Consider the following 6,708-nt stretch of genomic DNA (forward strand, 5'->3'; position numbering starts at 1 on the left):
TACTCGGGAAAGGAGGTTGAATGCTACGATGACAAAGCTCAACTCCCTATTTGTTCATTCAGTTCTCTTCGATAAGGAGGAGCACAGCTCTGAGGGACTGTGGGCCATGACAAGAATCCTCTCCCTTAATGTATGTTTCAATGTTTGGGACATTGAGGCTGGAGTATGCAAAAGAGAAAAACTGCCCATCTTTTTTTTTTGGTGAGTATTCTTTAATGATGTTTTTTAAGTGCTTGCTAAGGGCCAAGCACTGTTCTAAGCACTGGGGTGGATACCAGGTAGTTGGGTTGGACACTGTCTATATCCCACAGATGGAGTAACTAAAGCACAGAGAAGTTAAGTGACACGTGGGGGAGTCAGAATGAGAAGCAGCATGGCTCAGTGGAAAGAGCCTGGGCTTTGGAGTCAGAGGTCACGGGTTCAAATCCCGGCTCCGCCACTTGTCAGTTGTGTGACTTTGGGCAAGTCGCTTCACTTCTCTGGGCCTCAGTTCCCACATCTGTAAAATGGGGATGAAGACTGTGAGCCCCCAGTAGGACAACCTAATCACCTTGTAACCTCCCCAGCGCTTAGAAGAGTGCTTTGCACATAGTAAGCACTTAATAAATGCCATTATTATTATTACTATTTTATTATTATAGAACCCGGGTCCTTCTGACTCCCTAGCCTGTGTTCTACCCACTACATCACGTTGCTTCTCTAAAATAAGTGGCCCATACAGGGATTGAACCCGTGACCGTGGTTTTATTAACACCACGCTCCAACCAACTGAGCTGACCGGCCTGCAATTCTGACTTCATCATCATCGACTGGCTGTGCCAATTGTCAGCTGTGTAACTTTGGTCAAGTCACTTAACTTCTCTGTGCCTCAGTTCCCTCATCTGTAAAATGGGGATTAAGACTGTGAGCCCCCTGTGGGACAACCTGATCGCCTTGTAACCTCCCCAGCGCTTAGAACTGTACTTTGCACATAGTAAGCGCTTAATAAATGCCATTATTATTATTATCTGTGTTTAGGGCTAGTGGTTGAAACAACAGCGGAAGATTTATTTTTTCAAGAAAAGCAACGCTCTGGATTTAAGTATAATCCTCATTAGCTTTACAGAAATCGGGCTCCATACGAAACGCGCCTTCTTGCATAGGAGAGATCTGAAGCGATATGTCCGGGACCGCAGCAGGTGAGCCGCTAGTATGGGTTTTCTTTTCCTGGTTACTGACAAGCGGTTTCAGACTACAGAGAACAAACAGTGCAAAGAGGCCAAACCTACAAAACTTTCAAATCATGCTGAACATCTGCCTTGGGTCTCAAGGACTCTCTCGCCAACGGCAATGCCCGACACTCAAACGTGACTGTCAGAGGTGGCGGTTCAGTTGAGGAAGATGCCAGTTTACTGGCAGAGTATCTCCTTGAACAGGTGTCCCCAAGTCAGGACGAAAGAGCTACCTGCGCTCCATTTGGGCAACTCGCAAGCGCACACAAAGTCCTCGCTTTACCCAGCCTAACCTTTATCATACACACTCCTGGCATTAGTACCTTATGCCTTGGCACATTGAAGATGGTCTTGGGTTCTTCTCCAGCCAGGGCCTCAGTCTTGACGAAAGGGGCTCTCAGCCACGCCACTGGGTCATCAGCTCTCCGATGATTTTCTGTTCCTCTTGGCTCCCTGGGCCCCTCCCAGGGCTTCGGGCTGGCCTGTTGAGAGCTTCCACAGGTGATAAACTTTCATGTCTCATATGTTGCCAATATACGTCTATATATGTTGCCAATTTGTACTTCCCAAGCACTTAGTACAGTGCTCTGCACACAGTAAGCGCTCAATAAATACGATTGATGATGATGATAAACTGCACACAGTAAGCGCTCAATAAATGATTGAATGAATATGGGTGCTACTTATCAGCCACCACTATTTTCTCCTCTTCTATATGAAGATCAAACTGTCTTCTCCAAGGCCCTCCACACCCACCCATCCTCTGTTAGGACTTTATTAGGACATCCTTTATTAACACCACGCTCCAACCAACCGAGCTGACCGGCCTGCAATTCTGACTTCATCATCTGTGTTTAGGGCCCGCGGTTGAAACAACAGCGGAAGATATATTTTTTCAAGCAGAGTAACGTTCTGGATTTAAGTATAATCCTCATTAGCTTTACGGTAATCGGGCTCCATATGAAACATGTCTTCTTGCATAAGAGAGATCTGAAGCGATATTTCAGACTGTTTTTCAGATATTTCAGGCTGTCCTCTATTAGGACAGCCGAAGATACTAATGTTATGTATTCATTAGATGGGTACTTGAGATCAGTTAGTGAAAATCCCAGACCCTTTCTTAGCTTTGCGGTAATGGTAGTTTAATCGCAATACATCAATGTGTAGGATTTATTGGAGAGCCCTGATGCTTCAGAAATCTGGGACAAAATTTGCTGATAGTGACGGTAACCTTCCCTATACCATGCTGCTGAATGACTGCCAGGCTTCTTCTGGCAGGAACATCGGTTTCTACGAAACGGTAAAAGTGACCTCTGCGCTCACTTACCTCGCTGGTTTCCTGGTCTTGCTGATAATTATCCAGCTCTGGACCCTGATGCACCTCAGCGACAGACTGTACGTGATCACCAGGACTTTGAAGAGAGCCTGGGACGAAGTCATTGGCTTCCTGCTAATTATCACGATCCTACTAGCAGGCTACTCCATTGCTGTAAGCTTCGGTTATTTGTGCTTTTCTCATCGCCTGCCACCGTATTTCTAACTTCAGAAAGAAGGGTTTCCACTGAACCCTTTCAATCAATCTATCAGTCGTATTTATTGCATACTTACTGTGTGATGAGCTTGGGAAATCACAACAGAATTGGTAGATGGGATCCCTGCCCACAAGGAGCTTAGTCAAGTCTAGGCCCCTAAGCCTAGATCTATGAAGTTAGTTTTTGCAAAGTGCAGCCCAGAAAGCTAAGGATGCAGCTAAGACATTTCTAATATTGCACTTTATGGGAATGGTATTTTCAATTGCTTTTGGCCCCCGTCATTATTTACCAGCATGGGCAAGATCCATGAAGTGCATGAGACAGTGCTATACTGCATGTGTTTTGTCCTTTCCCGTTCTCATTTGTTTTCCTCCCTTAATCTTCTGTTTGGATGGAGCATCTCTTGACTATTGGCCCGTTTTTGATTCAACTGGGGCTATAACTGGTCTCCTGGTGGGGATCTTTAATTACAATGAGGTGAAAACTCAGTCTAATGCTTAGAATTCTTTATAGTTCAATAAAACTATCAGAGTTTAACTTCAGCCCTCCAAGGGGAATAGTGGAAGAGAGCCAGACAACCCTTTCCATCCCACAACTCTCCTGAGTTGTTATAATCTCCTAACCCCTCCCTTCCGTCTTTATCCAGGTTCAAGAATGTGGCCTGAAAAGCCCATAAAGCCTTCCAACTTCTCTAACACTCAAAGAATTTCTCTTTTTCGTGGTATTTATTAAGCACTTACTATGGGTAAAGCATTGTTCTAAGCATTAAGGTAGACACAAGTTAATCAGGTTGGACGTGGTCCCTGTCCTACATGGGGCTCACAGTCTTAATCTCCATTTTACAGAAGAGGCAACTCTTTTTCACTAGGTCACTAGAGAAGCAGCACGGTCTAGTGGCTAGAGTGTGGGCTTGGGAATCAGAAAGACCTGGGTTCAAATCCTAGCTCCACCACTTGTCAGCTTTGTGACCTTGGGCAAGTCACTTCACTCCCCTGGGCCTCAGTTACCTCATCTGTAAAATGCAGATTATCCATTATCTTGTATCTACCCTGATAGTGCAGTGCCTGGCCCATAGTAAAAGCTTAACAAATGCCGTTGAAAAAAAAAAAAGATTAAGTTGCAAATTGTAAATGAACACCCTAAAATTCCAAAAGAAAGGAAAAACCTTCCTCAGTTATTGAGAAGCAGCGTGGCTCAATGGAAAGAGCCCAGGCTCGGGAGTCAGAGGTCATGGGTTCAAATCCCTGCTCCGCCAATTGTCCGCTGTGTGACTTTGGGCAAGTCACTTAACTTCTCTGTGCCTCGGTTATCTCATCTGTAAACTGGGGATGAAGACTGTGAGCCCCACGTGGGACAATCTGATCACCTTGTATCCTCCCACAATCTGATCACCTTGTATCCTCCCCAGTGCTTAGAACAGTGCTTTGCACATAGTAAGCGCTTAACAAATGCCATCATTATTATTATTATTACTAATACCAATAATAGCATGGTTTCTTGTCTACTACGGGCAGGAAATATGTCTACTACCTGTTACATTGTCCCAAGTGCTAAATACAATGCTCTGCACAAAGAAGCGCTCAATAAATATGATGGATTGGTTGATTCTGAAACAAGCTAGACTTGCTGCTACCCTGCTTTTATTGTTCTTATGTTACTCCAACTCCTATCACTGCAGCACAGTGGAATTCATCTGGCATTTTCTGATGCAGTGAATTTCATCACAGCAAGGAGCTCAATACATATTTACTTCTTTTGCCTTATTGTTCCTTTAAACCGAATTCTTCTGAAATGTAGAAGACAACTGAAAAGCAAAATATAATTTCAGGAAAGTTGGAAAATTTGGAATAGGAATGTTGTAATGGGATTTTCAACCCTGTATTCGTTTGGATAAAGCAAAACCAACAGCATTTCAGATGCAGGATCGGGCTGGCCATCAGGGGAGAAAGCATCTGTCACAGAAGGGAAAGGACACTGCATTCCCACAATACTGTTGATGAGTTTGAGAAATGATTCCCTGAAATGGAAACCAAAGAAGAATGAAATGGAGCCAAGAGTTTTTCTCCTTGTTTTGGACTTTTGAAAATGCAGTCATCCAGGGGCGAAACGAAGGAATCATTGAAAAAGTCCTAATAACTATTAAATGTTTAGATGGGTGATCCAGTTGTGCCTGGTTGAAATGTTCTCTCAGCTTGGGTGTTCTTATTGTACACTTGGAATCCTGTTAACATGTTTGTTACCCCCCAAAACCACGTGCTTTTATCCTTCTCAAAATTTGATTCTGCTTCCTAAGTTCCCCTATCAATCATATTTATTGAGCGCTGTGTGCAGAGCACTGTACTAAGCGCTTGGGAGAGTACAGAGTCCATAGAAAAGTTCCCTGCCCACTCCTGTCAGAAAAGGCAACAATCTTTTACAATTCCAAGCAGTTCATTCATTCATTCAATCAATCGTATTTATCATCATCATCATCATCATCATCAATCGTATTTATTGAGCGCTTACTATGTGCAGAGCACTGTACTAAGCGCTTGGGAAGTACAAGTTGGCAACATATAGAGACAGTCCCTACCCAACAGTGGGCTCACAGTCTAAAAGGGGGAGACAGAGAACAAAACCAAACATACTAACAAAATAAAATAAATAGGATAGATATGTACAAGTAAAATAAATACAGTAATAAATATGTACAAACATATATACATATATACAGGTGCTGTGGGGAAGGGAAGGAGGTAAGATGGGGGGGATGGAAAGGGGGACGAGGGGGAGAGGAAGGAAGGGGCTCAGTCTGGGAAGGCCTCCTGGAGGAGGTGAGCTCTCAGCAGGGCCTTGAAGGGAGGAAGAACGCTATTTACTGAACGCTTACTGTGAGCAGAGCACTGTACTAAGCGTTTGGGAAGCACAAGTCGGCAACATATAGAGTGGGCTCAACCCAACAGTGGGCTCACAGTCTAAAAGGGGGAGACAGAGAACAAAACCAAACATACTAACAAAATAAAATAAATAGGATAGATATGTACAAGTAAAATAAATAGAGTAATAAATATGTACAAACATATATACATATATACAGGTGCTGTGGGGAAGGGAAGGAGGTAAGATGGGAGGGATGGAGAGGGGGACGAGAGGGAGAGGAAGGAAGGGGCTCAGTCTGGGAAGGCCTCCTGGAGGAGGTGAGCTCTCAGCAGGGCCTTGAAGGGAGGAAGAACGCTATTTACTGAACGCTTACTGTGTGCAGAGCACTGTACTAAGCGTTTGGGAAGCACAAGTCGGCAACATATAGAAACGGTCCCTACCCAACAGCGGGCTCACAGTCTAGAAGGGGGGAGACAGACAACAATACAAAACACGTAGACAGGTTCACCACAGCCTTCTTGCTAAGACAAACAGCAACACCTCTTATTCCGTACCGAGCACTCATTCTGTTCTTTGGCCTTACCAACGCAAGATTCCTTCCTTTTATTTTAAGCTCATCACTTCCTGAGAAAAATCTGAACAAACTAAAGTCCTTCTGGGCCTAGTTCAGAATCTGAAATTGCTTCGAACAAATTCCAAAGAGTGACGTATCATCTTAATGTTTCCCGGCAGGGAAAAGTAAACTACCACTCGAATTTCAAATCTTGGACGTGTCTTTTTGTTCTTACCTCTCCAGGTTATCAACTTAGACTCAGTGCTAGGCTCCTTTTTGATTATCACCACTGCTGTCCTGATGGTGCTGGTGGTTATAAAGCTTTTTGTTTCTGCCATTCTGCTGGCCTTCCGCACTGACAGACGGCTCACTGGGGTAAGTCATTCCCCAATTTGGTGAGAAAGCGAAACGCTGTATAATGAGGTTAAACCACTCTGGGAAGAAATGCCCTGGGTAAAAACTGGTATGGTGCATCACCTCTTAACCTGTTACAGGGAGAACCTGGTTATGATGATTTTCCAAGGGCCAAGAAATTAATATCTATATAGGTGAA

Source organism: Tachyglossus aculeatus, chromosome 11 (assembly GCF_015852505.1).
Source record: "Tachyglossus aculeatus isolate mTacAcu1 chromosome 11, mTacAcu1.pri, whole genome shotgun sequence".
Taxonomy (NCBI): domain Eukaryota; kingdom Metazoa; phylum Chordata; class Mammalia; order Monotremata; family Tachyglossidae; genus Tachyglossus; species Tachyglossus aculeatus.